The sequence below is a fragment of the Zonotrichia leucophrys genome, unplaced genomic scaffold (assembly GCF_028769735.1).
Source record: "Zonotrichia leucophrys gambelii isolate GWCS_2022_RI unplaced genomic scaffold, RI_Zleu_2.0 Scaffold_164_104140, whole genome shotgun sequence".
Lineage (NCBI taxonomy): Eukaryota > Metazoa > Chordata > Aves > Passeriformes > Passerellidae > Zonotrichia > Zonotrichia leucophrys.
This window is the reverse complement of record NW_026992369.1, coordinates 75,827-94,623: the sequence shown is the minus strand read 5'-3', so window position 1 is coordinate 94,623 and position 18,797 is coordinate 75,827. Positions and strand designations below refer to the sequence as shown.

Below are 18,797 nucleotides of genomic sequence, written 5' to 3'. Positions count from 1 at the left end.
TGGGGCAGTTTTGGGTCTGGGGAAGGAATTCAGAGAGAACTTGAGCATCGGGAGAACACTTGGGGGAGCCGGGTGGGAAACGGGAGGGGGGGGGAGGCACACAGGGATTCTGAGGGACAATTCGGGGTCCAGGGGACCCCTTGGGGATGCAGGGGGGCCCTTGGAGATCAGGGAGGGGAATTTGGGGCCCTTCGGGGTCCGGGCGGGCCCTTGGGGGGCTCTAACGGGGCTCTCTGGGCGCGGGGGTGAAGGCAGAGCGCTAACGGCGCCCTGCAGAGCGCGGGGCCTGACGGGAAATGAAGTCTCGGCTGCATTCAAACGCCACGAGCGCCGCGGAGCATGATGGGAGCCGTAGTCCCGAAAGTAGCTCCACTGCAGCACTTGGGGGTCCGGGGAGCCAGTTGTGGGTGGGGGCGGCCACTTCGGGTCCTCAGGGGGCACCTGCGAGGAACCTAAGGTTCTGGGAAGCCCTTGGGGGACACCTAGAGAGTCGTTATAGATCCCTTTGGGGCATGGAACATGACGGGACTTGTACGGCTGGAACGGGTTATGTCGGGGCTCTGGGGTCGCAGGGCATATTGGAGATGGTGGTCCGGCCCTAAAGACGCTCTACGGTGCGCAGAGCATCACGGGAGATGAAGTCTCGGCTGCACTGGCGCTCAGTGGATGCCGCGGTGCATGATGGGAGCTGGAGTCCCGAAAGGACCCATTGCTCGCTGTCATCCTCACCAGCCCACTCCATCATTCCAGAGGCTGGTCCATCACAGGGGATGTCCTAAATCCACTCGGTGCCTGCTTCTTCCCCAGGTGTCTGTAAGGTTGCTTTGGCAATGAGTACCACACTCTGATTAAATTCTTTCATGGGGCACCTGTGCCCATAGCACCCATTTCCAAGCTCAGGACAGTGTTCCAGGCAGTGACATGGGACACAGGGTTTGTCTGCAGTAATCCAGCGGTTGTTCTGGCCACCACGGGAACACAGCACTTGTCGTGGTGGGTTTGGGGTATAGTCAGTCTGCCAGGACTCCCCACACTTATATTCCAGCCCTCAGGAGCAAAATCCTCCCCAAAAAGGTTTTTTATTTGGGAGGTCAAAAACTCCTTATTTGATATTTCTGAGCCCAAATCCTCCCTAAATGAGTGTTTCTTAGCTCCCTAAACTGGTATTTCAGACACCAAAATATCCTTAAATTGATGTTTCTCGGCCCGAAATCTCTCTAAATTGCTGCTTCTGAGCTAAAAAGAGCCCTAAATTGCTTTCGCTGTGAGACAGAATATCCATCCTGAACTAGGTAAAGTGTCTAGGAGAGGTGAAGGGTCTGTGGAGCTAAAGCTGAAGGAGAGGCCGCGTTCCAGAGACAGCAAGGAGACAGAGAAGAAACAGAAAAACACGAGGTCAATCTCCCGACTAGGAATTCCTTCGATAAAGAAGAATTAGTGCTAAATGTCATGTGGAATGAATATGTATGAACTTAATTTGAAACTGTATGAAGCATTTGGAGGGGGATAAAAGGGGACTCGGAGTCTCCAGGGGCACGCATGCCCTTTTGGGGAGTCTTGCGTCCGGCGCGCGTCGTAATAAAAACATACCGGGCTTTACAACTTTTACAAGTTGTGAGGTTTCTTCTTTTCTCCGCAAAACAGCTGAGACTCGGAGCTCCCTAAATATTTTTTTTTCCCCGAGCCAAAAGCCTCCCAAAATCAGTGTTCTGGAGCCCCAAAGCCCCCAGAATTGCTCATTCTCGGCCCCAAAGCTCCTGAGCTCACTGTTCTGGCCCCGAAGCTGCTGACACAGGGGTTTCTAAGCCATGAAGTTCCCAGATCAGTGATCCAGAGCCCTGGCGCCCCTCACTCACGCCCTGTGCCCGGTGCGCCATCAGCCCGCGGGGTTCATCCCAGCCAGGGAGGCTCCGGGAGCGATGGGCGGGGAGCGCTGGCTGCGCTCATTTCCCACCCCAGCCAAGGAACCGCTCCCTGACCGGAGCGGGGAAACCTCATTTAGGGGAAATCGGTGTAAAACCGGTGTAAAACCGGGAAAGGAGCCTCGGGGAGAGAGGGAGGAGCCCGTGCGGGTGTGAACGGGGTGGGCACAGTGGGCTAGTGAGCTGTATATATCCCGGTTTTTAAGCAGTGCTCACACCCCAGCGCGGAGCGGCTCCTTCCCAGACCTGTCCCAGGTAAGCGCCTGCCCCTTGCTCCTGGGTTTCCTCAGGGCTTGCTCCTTCTGCTCCCGAAATTGATGTTTCTCAGCCCAAAAGTTCCCTAAATCGCTGTTTTGGAGCTCCAAAGCTCCCTAAATAGGGACTACAGAGCCCAAAATCGGCTTAAATTGGTTTTATGGAGCCCGAAAGCTCTCTAAATTGTTTTTTTTTTTGCTCTGAAAATATCCCCAAATCACTCTCCCTGATTCCCAAAGCTCCCAACATGATTTTTTCTCAGCCTGAACTCCCCAAATCAGGGTTTTGTAGACGTGCATGTCCCTAAGTTGGTGTTTAAGAGCTCTAGTGCTCCCTAAATCCATATTTCTGAGCCCGAATGCTGTTTCAGGTCCCAAAAAGTCCCCAGGCAGCTGTTTCTGAGCCCCAATGCTCCTGAAACTTCCCTATTCTCAGCTGTGAAATTCCACAAATGCCCGTTTTTGAGGCCAGAAGTGCCTTGAAATGGTATTGCTGAGCCCCAAAGTATCCTAAATTGCTGCTTTTGTGCTCCATGTCTCTGGACACTGATTTTTCTGAACCCCAAAGCTCATTAAAGTTGTTTAATGAGTGTTAACTGAGCCCTGAAGCTCCCCAGGTTGCTTTTCCTGACCTACAAAGCTTCCTGAGATCCCATTTTGAGTACTGCAGTTCCTTAAACATGTGCTTCTGAGCCCAAGGGCTCCCTAAATTGGAATTATGAGCTGAAAAGCTGCCTAAAGGGGACTTTCTGGGGCCAAAAGTTCCCCCAGTCAGTGGTTTTGAGCCAAATGCTCCCTAAATTGGTGTTTCTCAACCCCAATGCTGCCTAAAGTTGAGGGTTGTTCAGAGCCCAAAATCTTTCTAAATCAGTGTTTGGGACCCCAGAGCTCCCAGACTTGCAGTTTCTTAGTCCAAATGGTCCTGAATGGGAGTTTCTGAACCCCTGAGAACCCAAAATTGCTGGTTTTGATCTCAGAAGCTGCCTACATCATTTTTGTTTGGAGCCAAACCCATCCCTAGATGGTTTGGAAGGCTGTGCCTGATGCTGGTGGAATGCAGTGGAAGGGGAGAGGCTCTGCCAGAGGAGTGTCAGAGAGGATGAGGATGGGAGGTGTGAAGAACAGCTGGGATACCTGGACATCCTCAACAGGATGGGCAGAGGTTAAGTTGACTTGTGTGAGTGAGCAGTGGAGGGGTCAGAAAGGGGGGACACTGCCTTGGCAGCTCAGAAACCCCCTGATCATCAGGGAGAGTGGGCAGAAGAGCTCTGGGGGCAGCCTGGAGCGGTCTCAGGCCAGTGAGCAGGATCCCATGGGAATGGCAGCTGCCCTGGCATCCATGGCCAGGCAAAGCAAAGGGCTCCAGCAGCGGGGGGATTTGGGAGCGATGGCTCAGCAGAGCTGCCTGGTGCGTGAATGGGGGATGCTCACGGGGAGCTGCTCCTGCCCCACACAGGGATGAGCTCCTCAGTGCCAGCCTGGGCTGTCACAGCCGGGAAATAGCGGGGTCCGGGCACCGAGGGGCAGGGACTGAGGCCGGCAGCAGAGCACACAGCTGGGGCTCCAGAGGAGAAGGCTTTGATGGGCTGAACCAGCAGCTGTGGAGGGTTCCCACCCCCACGGGCTCCCCCCTCCCCCCCAGCACCTCCTTTCTCCGTTTGACACTGATTTCCCATAAATGCCCATCAGGAAATCTGCCGAGCTTTCCAGGGCAGCCTCTTCCGAGGGCAGGAATGGTCTCTCCAAGAGCCAGGAGTAAAGCACTCCTCTCCTGAGGCTCTCGGCTGAACTGAGCGAGCTCCAGTTGAAAAGGCAGCGCTTGGGAGAGGAAGCACACGGGCCAGCAGCCAAACAAGGCAGCAGCGCCCGGGGCTGTGTGAGCAGGAGCCCAGCCAGGGGAAGGGCTCAAGTGCTGAGTCCAGTTCTGCCAGAGGGGATTGAGTGGGAAAAGCTCCCTGGACCATCCTGGGGCCTTCACTGGCCTTTGCTGAGGCCTGAGGGAGCCCTGCTGCCCCCTGAAATAAACAGGGCCAGGAGACTTCTTCTCCTTTATAATGCCTTTATTAAAAGTGATCAGCTCAGGATTGGGCGGCTCGGCAGGGCTGCAGTCCCCGTCGCGTCTCCCAGGGCTACTCAGAGGAGGAGGATATGCGCAGCTCCATCCACTAGGGGCAGAGCCGGGGGATCCAGTCCTCGTGGGAGCTTTAGGGCTTGATGTCCCCGTCAGATGTTGCTTCTGAGCCTCGCCGGTTACCCTGGTCCCGGCGCTGGGACCACTCCCTGCTCAGGGCGAGAGGGGCTCCGAAGGTGTTCAGCATCTCTGCAGGCTCAGCACTCGGCTCCTCACGTCCAGACATCACTTTAGTCCCTCAATTCTTATTTGGCTCGTTGTTTTTGGGGTTTTCTCGCTGCATCTCAAGTCGGGGTCCCACAAAGCATTCTGGACTTTGGAATCACTTTGCATACCCCCCCCCACCCTCTCAGGTGTCTTCCCTATGTTGTAAGAGAGCACAGCCTCGGGGAAGGGCCATCACCCCACCCAGCCAGGCTTTTTACTAATACAAAAGAAGGAGATAAGCCTCAACGACCCGGTATTACAATAACAAAGCACTAAGAATCCTGGCAGCGCCTGAGACCTGGCTGCCCCCCTGCAACTCTTTCTCACAAAAAAAATATTAACTGAATTTTTGTTCATAACAGTCCCCCCTCTTTTTCTTTGATCGAGCTTAAATTCTTAAGCTCGCATCAACTCACAATTTTTTGTTTTGAATCTACTATAAATCTCTTGTGCACTGTGGTTATCATGCTTACTTAACCTTGTTACTTTTCTTGGTTTTTCCAGATTGGTTTGTACAGCCAATACTGTTTTACTAAAACAGACAAATAAGCATAGTAAAAAGAGCAATCCTCCAAGTACACACACAGCGAGAAAAACCACTTTTTCCCATACATATTTTCTGAAAATCTCTAAATTCTCCCACCCACTGGGATCAAGTGTAGGAGTTTGATCTTGCTTATTTACACATGCCAATCCTTTTATTTCATTTGAAATGTCCCTAATAATTGAATTCCTTATTTTTAACACTGCCTGTAGCCGGATGACTTTGTTCAACACAGATTTTGGGATCCAAACTTGGCTTTTACAATTTTGGATTTTCCCAATTTCTATTTCACTTTCCCGGTTTTGTTTAATTTCTCCCAAATCATTATATATAGGAACTCCCAGACTTGATCCAGTTTCTTTGGGTAATAAGAGAATTGGTGTTATCACCCTAGCAATGCAGTTGCCAGATGAGATCAAACTTAAGGGTTTAGAGTTCCCCTGAAATGTGTTCCAAAAGGGGTTTATCTCTTTTCCAGTACACTCATATAAATACTTGTAACAAAGTTTTTCTTACCATTTTCACCATTTCTTTGCTTTTTACTAGATCTGCTGAGCTTGTTTCAGCAGCATCACATTCAAAGCAAAACCAGGCTTCCTCTATAGGGCACTCTCCTAGGAGTGGCTGCCTAAAAGTGGCAGTATTCTGGGCTATCCAATACATGCTCTTATTTTTCTGATAAAGGACCAATTGGGAGAGGTTAACACCATCAGGGTTAGAACTGATGTGGACTCTCGACAAGGAGCTCACTTCCTCCTCATAGAGGGGTTGGTAGCACTCACTGCACAGCTCAGCTGGGCTTCCCAGAGCACCACCAGCAATCAGAGCATCATTACTACCCTTCCCAAGAGTCCGCTATGGGTCTTCTTGCACAGCCTGCCCACCCGGCCTTGCCTCTTGGGGAATTTTTTTTCTGAGGACAAGCTTCCAAGCTCTTTAGAGTCCCTTCTACCCGCTTCTCTGGTTAAGCCTCTCTTGGTCTGTTCCCTACAAATTTTAGTTTCCCCCCCAGGGGAGTATTCTGTAGAGGGTTAACCTGGAGTCTTTAGAAGTATATTGGGGAACTTAAACTAGAATTACTTATTTACAGCCTTAAACTTTTTACCAACATAATTTACACAAAACAGTTTTGAAACATTTTAAGCAATATTAGAACTCTGATACCAATTCTTCCCATACAGTTCAGTCTTTTTGACTCTTTCTCCTGAGAGTCAACTCCAAATCACAGTATACCCAGGTGAATTAACTTGTGATGTGGATGAATCCTTGTCCAGTGCCTGGAGGTGAGTGGTGTGGACTCTGGCCCAATGCCAGAGGGGAAAACTGGGAGTCTGGCCCAGTGCCAGAAGTAGACAGGGGTGTAGTCCGGTCCAATGCCACAAGGAGAAACTGGGAGTCTGGCCCAATGCCAGACGTAGAAACTGGGAGTCTGGCCCAATGCCAGCAGGAGACAGGGGTGGAGTCTGGTCCAATACCAGAATGCCAGAGGGAAAAACTTGGTGTTGAATCCTGGTCCAATACCAGGGGTGAGAGTGATGTGAGTCCAACTGTCTTAGTAATGAAGAATACCTGGAACGGGCTTTCAAACACAGGCATTAATGGTCTGCTGTTAATGATTTTATCAAAACTCAGCTTCTCTGTTTAATGTTATCAGTAATTTCTCTTTTTCCATAGCTTGTATGTTTCTCTTATCAACTTCTACATATTTTGCAAGGAGTTGTATTTCTCAGCTAACTTAACTCTCAAAGTACTTTTATTCTCCTATTTTTCTGTGTATTTAATTCACTAGTTTTCTTTTCTATTTTTCAAGATCTTATTTATCTATCTCTTGCTTCTGTTTCATACTTTTACTTTCAGCTTAAATATTTCTTTCAACCCCTTACACCTAAATTTTTCCTTACACCATTCTTTTACACAATACACTTCCCTCTAAGGAGATGTGGTAAAACTTGTAATGCACAATCTACATTACCTCTATTCTAACTCATCTATATTCACTCTCTCATTTCTCATTCACTTTCACACATTCCTCCACACCTTTAAGACACAAACTTATTGCTAGAAAATCACAGGTCCCTATAGCCCCCCCTCACCTTGGGGTTGGCCCACAGGTCTCAGCATCTCTGGGCCTCTTGGAAGGGCCCAGACTCTGGTTGCCTGTGGTGCACATTCACCTGTGAGGCTGCCTGCGTGTCACTCCCGCTCTTACAGCTATGGCTCCCTCACACATCTCAGGAGCACTAGTCTGGTTTGCAGGTCACACACACACACACTTTGGTCACAGCCCCCACCCGCCCGGGGGACACAAGCCTGGTTTGCAGGTCACACACACACACACACACTTCCAATGCCCCCTTCCCACCTGCCCGGGAAGTTGAGGCTGACTTTGCTTGTGACTCACTCTCACACACACAACAAGACAACAATAAGGTACCTTTTACTTTCACACCACTTATAATAAGTTCAGTATTACTGGCCAGTTTTGGTGCTATTGGATATCCTTTCTGCCTAGCTGTTTTTTTGTCTAACTTCAGATGTTACTTTGTTGAGACAGGACTTATCTGCTCTTGTATCAACCAAAAATTCTAATTCTTCGTTTAGGGGTCCCACCTTAAAGTTTACCAAGGGGTCTTCTAGATGTTGCATCAGGTCCCCTAAAGTATAAAGCCCCTGACCCTCTAGTTGTCACTTCTAAGGATCTTCCCTAAATTATCTTGTTCCCTGGCTATTGCGGCATCGAGACTGAGCTTTCTACAAAACCTCCTGGTGTGTCCTGGCTCTCCACAGTAATAGCAATGTCGTTCTCTCAAAGGGACTTGAGGTGTCTCTATCCCTTTTGCACCTGACAGTACAAGAGGCCTATCCTTGCCTCCTCCTGGTGGTGGACCTGCCCACCCTGCACTTTCTCTGGCTACAGCAACCATGATCTTAGCCTTGGCCTTTGCTTTTTCTTCCTCCCTCCTTAAATACACTTTCAATGCCTCTCTTAATAACTCATTAATGTCTCTCTCTTGCCAATCTTCCATCTTGTCCAGTTTCCTCTGTATATCAGGCCAAGATTTGGTAACAAATTGGACTTTTAGTAGCATTTGACCTTCTGGGGTGTCTGGGTCAATTCTAGAGTACAACTGGAAGTTCCGCCTTAGGTGATTGAGCCAGGCAGCAGGAGCTTCATCTTTCTCCTGCATGCCCTCAAATGCCAATTGGGTGTTAGTTCCTTTGGGAACTGACTCTTTGATCCCCCGTATTATCCAAGACCTGTATTCCATCATGGCCTTCCTCCCCTCCTCCTGGTTAGGGTTCCAGCTGGGATCCGTTAGTGGCAATTTCTGTTCGCCTGATGGCACCTGGGGTCCTGAACGGTTATCTTTCTCCCAAATTCTTATGCCAGCCACCCTAATCATCTGGACCTCTTCTGGGGAAAACAATATGCTCAGGATGGAATTCATCTCCCCCCAAGTGTAGATATTTGGACCTAGAAATTGATCCACTTGGTTAGCTATGCCCACTGGGTCCTCAACTAAATGCCCCAACTCTTTCTTGAATCCTCTCACCTCAGAAGCAGTTAGGGGAGCACTCACAAAGCCAACACCTCCCGCTACTCCTCCCATAGGAACCTCTCTGAGGGGAAAGAGTCTCTCTGCCTTGGAGGTCTTGGATCTGGTGCTACAGTACGGCCCATCTTCAGATGCCAAACTACTTTGAGGGATATCTGGGTTACCCTGAACTTTCTGCCCATCAGCAGGTGTATTTGCTGATAGCTGTTTATTGGGCAAGGAGACATTTGTGCCCCAACTAGGAGGAGGTAAAGGGAAAGCAATAGGAGGGGGAGAAGAGCCTGAGTGGATATTAAGTGGAGCTGGAGAAGGGGTGGAGAATGCAGCAGGTGGAGTAGGCACTTGTGGTGGTGCAGAAGAAACTGGAGGGGATACTGGGTTTATCATAGGGGAAGCTGAAGAGGTAGAAGGAGGAATTTGAGCAGGTGGTAGTGAGATGGCAGCCGGGGGAAGAACCGGACCTGCCATTTGAGGTTCTTGGAGAAGAGGATTATAAAGTGGAGGGGCAGAAGGAGGCAAATAATCCAGGGGATCCCATCTTTTACTAGTCCTATCATCTCCTCCTTCACTCCCCTCTTTCTTCCTCTGTACCTTACAAATTCGCACCCCTTCATCCCCAACAGCGCTCTTCAACCAGCAGGCTACATACAATAATTGCTCAGGATCAGTATCCCCTCGAGCTGTCAGATAATTATTTAACAGCTGGCACATCCACTTATCCTTTGTCCCACACCAAGGCCATCCTCCTTGTATCTCTAATTCTGGCCACACTTCCATACAATAATGGATCATTTTCGCTTTATCTAATCCCTCCGTGGCCTCTATAGAATCCCATTTTACTAACAGTTCTCCTAAGGGACTATTAGGATGTATATACCTCAGTCTCTTAGCGGTCTTTCTACTATTACACCCTCCCATTTTACAGGTCTTAACAGTAAAAAATCCTAAAGGTGCCTTTACTGACCGGTAATTTCAAAAAAGAACCTTCTTTGAGGAGCTTCAGCCTCCTCCACTGAAACTTCAAATTTCTGCCTGATGCTCAGGACTTTATACTGAAACAACTGCCCTATCTCTTGATTGCCTAACTTTCCCCACGTCAGGTCTTACATCTATCGGGACTTGAACACACGAAGCCTCGGTCTAAGAATCCGGGTCGTGCCTGACTCCCTCAGTCAGGAAAAACAACTGCCTGATTTTTAGTTTGCCTAACCCGCCAATTTTTAGGCTTCACCGTATCAGGACTTAAAAGCAAACCACAGCCTCCTTCGCTGGGGTTTTTGCCTGGTTCCTGTGCCAGGACTTACTTTTGCCTGCAGGGCTTATGAGCTACCCGAATCCTTCTCGGGACTGACAAAACCTTACGCGAATCCTTCTCAAGACTTACAACTGCTACCCGAATCCTTCTCGGGACTGACAAATCTGCCTGACTTCCCTCTGTCAGGGCCTATTTTGGGTGCGTGCCACTCATACATGTATTCCCTCCGCACGCCCGGAGGGGAGGGGGGCCTTTATTCCCCCTTGGGAGACGACTCACTCACGCTAATTCCAAGCTCCGCCCCCTGTTCCCGGCCGGATCCTTCGCAGGAGTCAGGAACCACGGTACTGAGAGGACCGCTCTCACTTCGAAGGTCCGGCTGCCGGCCTTCGTCTCATTCACACACACATGCGTACGTCTCCCGCTCCCGCCACCGGCTTTCTCACCAATCTGGTGTTTCGGTGCTCCTCTGCGTCGCTGCTCCTGAGCCGATCCCTCTGGTACTGGTAGCCAGCTGTCCTGAAGTCCAAGATGGCCAGTCTTGAGTCTTCTTGCGGCGTGGCTATTCCGGACGAGCGCCCCCAGCTGAAATAAACAGGGTCCCACAAAGCATTCTGGACTTTGGAGTCACTTTGCATAACCCCCCCCCACCCTCTCAGGTGTCTTCCCTATGTTGTAAGAGAGCACAGCCTCGGGGAAGGGCCATCACCCCACCCAGCCAGGCTTTTTACTAATACAAAAAGAAGGAGATAAGCCTTAACGACCCGGTATTACAATAACAAAGCACTAAGAATCCTGGCAGCGCCTGAGACCTGGCTGCCCCCCTGCAACTCTTTCTCACAAAAAAAAATATTAACTGAATTTTTGTTCATAACACCCCCCAGGGCCCCCAGGGCTTTCAATGTCTTTGTCTCATCAAGGACCAGCTGTGCTGCAGAGGGTGGGGGACCAGTCAGGAAGGGTTGGAGGGAGACCACAAAGTTAATATTTCATACAATTCTCATTCAAAGTCGATTGTCCCTTCCTGCCCTCTGTCTACAGACACTAACCCAGTTCCTAATTCATTCCTACATAGAGGAAAAAATGGTCAATTCAGGCTTTACTTATTTATTTCATGGGTTTTTTTGTCTGATAGGAAAAATGGTTACCATGACACTTGCTGCACATTAAATGGGAAAAAATTAAAAAGTAAGTAGCATATTGGTTAGGCACAGCCTGGTTGCCATGAATACACTATGGATAATTGCTTGTTTCTTTGATCTTGGCTGATCAGAAAAATTTTTAGTCTGAATATAGAATGAATAATTATTTCATGGAGTGACTGGAACTTATTTTAATTTTTATATTTAATATTCATAGGTTACCTTAGCACCCCAGAAAAAGCATAATGAGATTTCACCACCACTCATACAATCCTCCTGGATTTAACTCACATGCTAGGAATAATGTTTTATTGCACTCAATGCATAATTCAAAATGTCTAATTTATTGGGCATCTGTTGGCAGACCAGACTCTCTTGGTCTCTGGGCAACAAAGCCATCACTGACAATGTGGCAGAGAGAGTTTCTTCTTTTTTTGTTTCTTTTATTTCTTTTTTTTTCCATATTTTTTCTGTCTCCTCTCACCCCTGCCCTCCCCCCCACCTTTTTTTCTTTTTTATTCTCCTCCCTTCTCCTGTCTTTCCCCCTTCCTTTTCTTTTTCCTCCTAAAAGCTTCAGCTTTGGCTCAAGAGTGCAGATCTGGCCCTGCATAAAATAATTCTCCTGTCTAAAGCAGTTGTCAGGGCTCCTTCCAAATATGAGAGACAGAGAGGACAATGTGTCTCTGACTGTGAGAAGTGGGGTGACCCATCCCTGGAAGCACAACCATCTTTCCATGAGCGGTGATCTGAGCTAATGTCTATGTTCATCAGTGTGAAAAATGCATGTATTTTATGATTGGCTTTTCACAAATATTAAAATGAATATTATATGTGTTGTGTTAGAAAGCAATGCTGTATTAATTTTTTTAAGTACTGTGTTAAATATAGTTTTGGCTTATAAAAACTGTTAAAATAGAAACTATGCTATGGAAGATGCTTTGTTTAAAAGAAAGGGCTTGCAGCGAGATAGCAGCCACAGGACACCTAGATCTTTCAGAGAAAAAGAATATATTGTCCTCTTTTCAGAAGAAACTAACTTCTTCCTGCCTTGGAGGTGCTGTTAGGATTAGAGGGAAGAAGTTGATGAACACCAGAAGGAATCCTGTGTTTGAATGGAATTTATGCATCATGTATTAAGTGTATGAATATGCAACAGGCTGTTGTTCTTAAGGGTTAATCTTTTGTTAACGGGTGTCCTTTTTTCGGGCTCGTGATGCCCAGAAAAAGGTACCCGGACATCCGTAACTCTTTGTTTTTATTGTCTCATATTGTCCTATATCAATTTGTCCAAATTAATATTACTGTCATTGTGTTACTATTTTTTAAACCATTTTATAACTATTAAACTTTTAAAATTTTAAAAACAAGTGATTGGTGTTTTTCACAATCAGTGATCAATGGCAGAGGCACATCCAGGACAGCTCCACGTGCACATCATCTACTCATTTTTCCTGTTTGAGAAGCCATCACGCTATTGCTCTGCTTTAGGAGAAAACCCCTCAAACTCTGAGCATTTTTTGCCATTTATATGCTTTCCCGCCTTTCAGACCAGAGCAAAACAGCAAAATGTAGTGGGAGGAGATGGAGCAGGGTTCATTCCTGGGAAATCATCCCTGGCATTTCCTGTCTGATCCCTTCAGTTAGACCCGTGGGACAGCCATGGGCCCTGGGGCTGTGACTTCTCTTGGGTCCCTGCTGGCATTTCTCTATTTCTCATCCTCCCCTCTTTTCCTCACCTGGGTCTATCCTCTCCTTGAACACCAGGAAAGCTTTCTGGACATGCAGCAGCTTTTGGCAAGGGGTCCCTTAATTCAGTCCAGGTCCTCCTTCTCTGGAATGTGGCCAAAGAAAACAGAAAGTCCCAAGGAGCAGACAGCCCAGGGAAATGGAGTACAAGAAAGAGGGAGAGCAGAGCACAGCAGCGAGCTGTGCCCTGAGCAGACCTTTCCTCACTCCTGAGCAGTCCCTGTTTCTGCCTTCACCTCGTCCCTGCTGCTCTGATGGATGTGCTCAGAAGGGACAGGCAGCTTTGTTGGAAGGGTCAGCAGAGCCCTGCTTTCTGCAGCCAGCTGTGCAGAAGAGGATATTTAGGAAATTTCCCAGTCTGACCCTTCCCAAGGCTCTCTGGCCATCACACTCCAGCCACCAGAGGTGTTCAGTGTTGGGAAGAGCCCCTTCACAGCAGTGGCTGCAGTGCCCCAATGGGCCCTGCGTGACTCCCCACACCCAGCCCCTGTGTCCTCCCTGGTTCCAGCCCAGGTTTCCCAGAGCAGTCTCAGCTGTCTGATTCCATAAAGCCATTTAATCCCAGTGCAGTGACACAGGAACAGCCTGAGATGTTCCTCCAACAGCCTGAGATGTTCCTCCAAGCCCCTCAGTTTTATCCCCTCAGTCTGCATGCCCAAGGCGCGAGTCTGGCTCTTCCTCCCGGGCCCTCAGCTCCTGCTGGGTCTCTCGGTGCCCCTTCCCCAGCGGTGCCACCACTCTTGGTGCCCTTTGTTGGGCTCTGTTGGCAGTTCATGAGCTCTTGTCTCGGGCTCCCACCTGGAGCTCGGCTTGCATCAGGCACTGCAGCTGCCCCAGCCACCCGCACCAGGTGTGTTCACAGCCAGGAGAGGGGAGAGTGGGAGTGAGGTGCTTTCAGTTTTGTCTTTGTTACCCGGCTTGCTGCTCTATTGGGAATTGCTGAGAAGGCAAAGCAATTGACCCCAAGTCGAGTCTGGTTTGCCCATGGTGGCAGCTGGAGAGGGATGTCCCAGGCTTTATGTGAGCTCTTCAGTTTTATTTTTTCCTCCTGTCCAGTTGAGGAGGGGGAGTGAGAGAAGTTTGATGGACATTTGGCAGCCAGCCTGTAAATATTCTCAGTTCAGTCAAAGAATGAACAGAGACAATTTCTCACAAACTGAACCTAACAATCCTAGCAAAAAAAAATCAAACAATTATTATCTCTCTTTCTATAACCATTGTTTATAAAAATGGTTTGCTAGAGTGTACTATTCATAGTGCATCAATAGTGTGAGAGGTTTTCACCTTAAGACCAATCAGGTCTTAGGTCCACTAATGTTCCTATATGAACTGTATATTTCTTAATACTGTACACAAATAACAAAGTGTCTTTCATGCGTTCTGCATCATGGAATCAGTGGCAATTACTCTCTGGTCGGGACACCTCCTGCGTCGACTCCAGCCAAGGTCACTTGTCCTTTCACCATAGATTTCTTCATAGCTGGTCAGGATTTGAGTCTGAAGGAATGGAAAATGGTCCCTTGCCTCTGAGGAAAATATGTCTGGGGTTGAACACCAGGTTCTGCACTCTGCAAAAGCAGAAGGTCTTAATTTTTACCAAGGAAGATGAAGTGTGTGTCTGTGAGAATTCTCAGAGCTCCAGGGCAGACAAGATGGGTTAGGGACCAGCTGGGAGTGCAACAGAACATCTTATCAACTGCCTTATCTTCTCTAGTGCTGAGATGTTGCTCACCACAGAGATTTTGCCCCTCTTTTCCCTTGCATTGCAGAGTGAACGTAGAGAAAATGATACGGGAGACCACAAGCAAGGACTGAATATCTTGGAAAGAGCTGTATTCTGTTTGGACAGTGATGGAAGGGAAAATCAGTAAATTAAAAAACCCTGAGTAGATCAGAGGTTTGAGTAGTATATTTTGAGGGATATATGTGTCACAAAAAAGCTCTTAAATGCATTTTTTAAAACCTAAGGGGAAATATCATAGTGAAGCTTCCTCTTGTTCATTTTTCTTTTTCTTTTCAGGTGAACCTAATGGCCACAAAAAAAGGGAGTTCATGGCAGCATGACCAAGGAGGCCAATTTGTGTTCATAAGTAAGTGTGGACTCATGGATCCCATTCCTCTTGCCTGTGCCCATCCTTGGGAACCTTGGATGGGATGTGTTATCCCTGAGAGAAGTGAGGCCAATGGAGATCTCTCCCCTGAGCACTTTGCCTGCAGAACCCCTTCCAGAGCACAGCAGAAGGCCTGGCCTTTGGGCTGGGATCAGTTTGGTCAGAGGGGTGACCTCCTTTGACCAGAGACACATCCTACTCTAGCGGGGGATATTGCTGAGCAGGGCTTTGAGGGTCAGGCTGAAATGAATGTGCCAAGGGACAGTGAAGGGGCCTGGGAGGTTCCTCTCCACTCCTGGTGTGAGGCAGAGTCGTCTCACCCTCTCGTGGGTGGCTGTGCTCTGGTGGGACTGAGGCACCTGTGTGGTGCCTGAGTGCTGTGGCAGCTGAGGCAGCTCCCTGGCCCAGGAGAGCCTCAGTGGGCCCGAGGGTCAGGAATCCCCCAGCACTGCTGTGGGGCTCCTGGGCCAGCTGTGGGATGTGTTCTGCCCCAGAACCTGCTCAGTGCAGTCCTGGAGTTCCTTGGGGAAAGGTCCTTGTTAAATACCCTGTCGTTGATTTTATTTTCATGTGCACCTGATGTCCAGTGTCTGTGGCTGCTGGCTGTCTGGCTCAGAAAGGTGTAGAAGCGCTATTCAAAGAGCTAAGTAAGTGTGCTGGATCCCATTGCTTGTGTCTGTGGCCATCCTGGGAACCCTTGGGATGGGATGGGATGGGATGTGTTATCCCTGGGAGAAGTGAGGCCAGTGGAGATCTCTGCCCTGAGCACATTGCCTGCAGAACCCCTTCCAGAGCCCAGCAGAAGGCCTGGCCTTTGGGCTGGGATCAGTTTGGTCAGAGGGGTGACCTCCTTTGACCAGAGACACATCCTACTCTAGCAGGGGGTGTTGCTGAGCAGGGCTTTGAGGGTCAGGCTGAAATGAATGTGCCAAGGGACAGTGAAGGGGCCTGGGAGGTTCCTCTCCACTCCTGGTGTGAGGCAGAGTCGTCTCACCCTCTCGTGGGTGGCTGTGCTCTGGTGGGACTGAGGCACCTGTGTGGTGCCTGAGTGCTGTGGCAGCTGAGGCAGCTCCCTGGCCCAGGAGAGCCTCAGTGGGCCCGAGGGTCAGGAACCCCCCAGCACTGCTGTGGGGCTCCTGGGCCAGCTGTGGGATGTGTTCTGCCCCAGAACCTGCTCAGTGCAGTCCTGGAGTTCCTTGGGGAAAGGTCCTTGTTAAATACCCTGTCGTTGATTTTATTTTCATGTGCACCTGATGTCCAGTGTCTGTGGCTGCTGGCTGTCTGGCTCAGAAAGGTGTAGAAGCGCTATTCAAAGAGCTAAGTAAGTGTGCTGGATCCCATTGCTTGTGTCTGTGGCCATCCTGGGAACCCTTGGGATGGGATGGGATGTGTTATCCTGGGAGAAGTGAGGCCAGTGGAGATCTCTGCCCTGAGCACATTGCCTGCAGAACCCCTTCCAGAGCCCAGCAGAAGGCCTGGCCTTTGGGCTGGGATCAGTTTGGTCAGAGGGGTGACCTCCTTTGCCCAGGGACATGTGCTACTCTAGCAGGTGCGTTCCTCACAGTTGGTAACGGTTTCAGAAACAGAGCACATCCCTTCTGGGATTTCCTTTCCTTTCTTTGAGCACTAAAGGAGGAATCTCACCCTGGGATTAGCTACAGGGACTAAAGGCAGAAGCCCTTCTGTGCAGGTGAGTGCCAGTCCTTGCCCACACTACCTGGAAACTGAACCCTGCCAAGCAGGAAGGAGATCCAGAGCTCTGTCCTGCATGAGGGCCCAGTGCAGTCAGATTGAGCATTCCCACCTGTCCATAAATTCCCATTTCCAAAGGCCTCCAGCCAGTCCTTTGTTACATTGCCCATCCCTATGCAGATGCCCAGGATGCCAGGGTGCAGAGATGTCCCAGCAGGGGGTTTTTCCCAGCACAAGCAGAAGGAGAGGAAACAAAAAACCAACCTGTAGAAGACCTAAGAAGAGACCTGTGGGAACCCAGAACATCCCTCTGGCAGTCCAGGATGGCCAGGACCCATGCCAGGGGGCTCAAAAGCCCTGGCACGGAGCCCAAAACACCAGTGCATTTGATTATGACCCGTGGAGCAAATTACCAACCTTATATGAAGATCAGCAGGCCACAACAGTTTAGGTAGAATATTAGTCAAGTTATCACGGGGTGGAAAAGTAGATTTTGGGGTTTTTGGTATGGGGGTTCAGGAGGCAAGATGGAGGGAACTGGGTGTGTCCAGCCTTTCTCCTTCTTCTTCTCGGCCTCCATCTTCTGCTGTGATGTTGGCTCTTACTGATTGGTTTACAGTAGAAGCTCACTGTCTAACATAGGTGATGGGTATTGGAAAGTAATTGTAAATATTGTACACGTAGTTTTTAGTATAAAGACATAACACTGCCCCGGGGGCAGGCAGAGTGCCTCAGACTGTCCTGCTGAGCTGACCTCGGCAGGGCAGGAGAAAATTTTTTATAGATAAGATAAAATAAACAACCTTGAGGCTGAGAAATGAAGAGCCCTGACTCCTTTTTCAAGCACCAGGCTGGGAAAAGAGACTTTGAACTTTTCTTGGGGTCACTCTGAGCAGCAAGAGACCCTGAGACATTGGCGTCCCTGGTGGGCTCCAAGAGGGCACCCAGGTGGGCTCTTGACAAGCAGCCACGCCACAGCCATCATCCACTGAAACCCAGCCCGAGAAGGAAAGAAAACAGGCACTCTCAAGGGAAAAATCCAGAAAGAACATCTCGACCTCTGCTGAGAAGATTCATTTCAACCTTGACCCGGAAAAAGGAGGACCAGAAGCACCCCTGGAAACCCTCACCTGCGAGCTGCTGGACAGTGACCAGGGCAAACTCCAGACTGACCTTGCAGATGATTCAGCCTTTGGTAAGAAAGGTCAAAATTGAGAACATGGGGGGGACATGCTCCCAGGAACAACCCAGCCTCTTGTCAGCCCTACAGGGCATGGCAGCCCCACACCCTGTGAAAATCTCTGAAAAAAGATAAAACGGCCTTGAAGCTTTTATCCCCAGCAAAGGTAATGTTAGAGGCAATTTCGTGGAATTCCGCGGGAGCTGCCAGCTATCAGCAGGCAGCAGTATTCTCTCGAGGATGGGGGAAGTCATCCTGCCATCAGCAGGCGGTAGTTGCTCTTACCGACCAGGGAGGGGCAAAAGCAATCCCTAGCAAACAGGTGTGGGAGGAATTGGCATCATCTCCAGAGTGCCCAGGGTCCCATGGGTCCCCAGAACGCCCAGAACTCTCAGGGGGAGGAGGGCGGAGGGGGTCGGGGAACCCGGGGCAGAGCCGCTTCTCGGCGACTGGCGAACCCGTGCCACGGCGGCGCCGGCCGGGAGCAGCCCGGGGGGGCCTCAGAGGCGGCCGTGGGGGCTGCGGAGGCCGGCGGGGGCCCACGGGGGCAGCGGGGCAGTCGCAGGCACAGCAGCGGCGGAGGCGATAGCGCGCACGGCGGTGCCCGCGATCGCAGCAGCGGGCGGTCGGCAGCGTGCAGGGTGTGACAGACGAATCGACCGAATTTAAGAATTGTACAATAATCTTTATTATTATGCAAGCAAGAATAAGCAAGATTCAGCGCTGGACGGCCAGGAGAGTTCGCTCTCTTAGGCGCGCGCCTCCCTCCTTTTAAGTTCGCTTTTTATTGTCCTTTTTCTCCGAATTCCTGGATGACGTGGTCTGTTTTCTGCGCGTGCTCCTCCTGTTGCTAGGGGTCTTTTTTCTGCCTTCTGGTGGTTGTGGGATGAAGGCCCCAAGTCTTCCTCTTTGGCCGCTTTCCTTATAAGGCATACCTATAAGTCTTCTTTTCTAAGCTCGGCATTCTTGCAAGGCTAATAATTGTTACCATATGTGTTTCAGAAAGTCTCCTATATCTATAGGGTAGAATTTTTGCAGAGCAAGCAATTCTACAAG

The 18,797-nt window shown here is 49.7% G+C and overlaps 1 long non-coding RNA gene across 1 annotated transcript; it reads left to right on the top strand.

Moving 5' to 3' along the window:
- The first annotated feature begins 439 nt into the window (after positions 1 to 439).
- Positions 440 to 17,681, top strand: LOC135461080 (uncharacterized). The gene is made up of 5 exons (XR_010443333.1): positions 440 to 807; positions 2,129 to 2,177; positions 14,779 to 14,848; positions 15,457 to 15,516; positions 16,742 to 17,681. It is a non-coding gene; the product is annotated as an uncharacterized LOC135461080 (long non-coding RNA).
- The last annotated feature ends 1,116 nt before the right edge of the window (positions 17,682 to 18,797 follow it).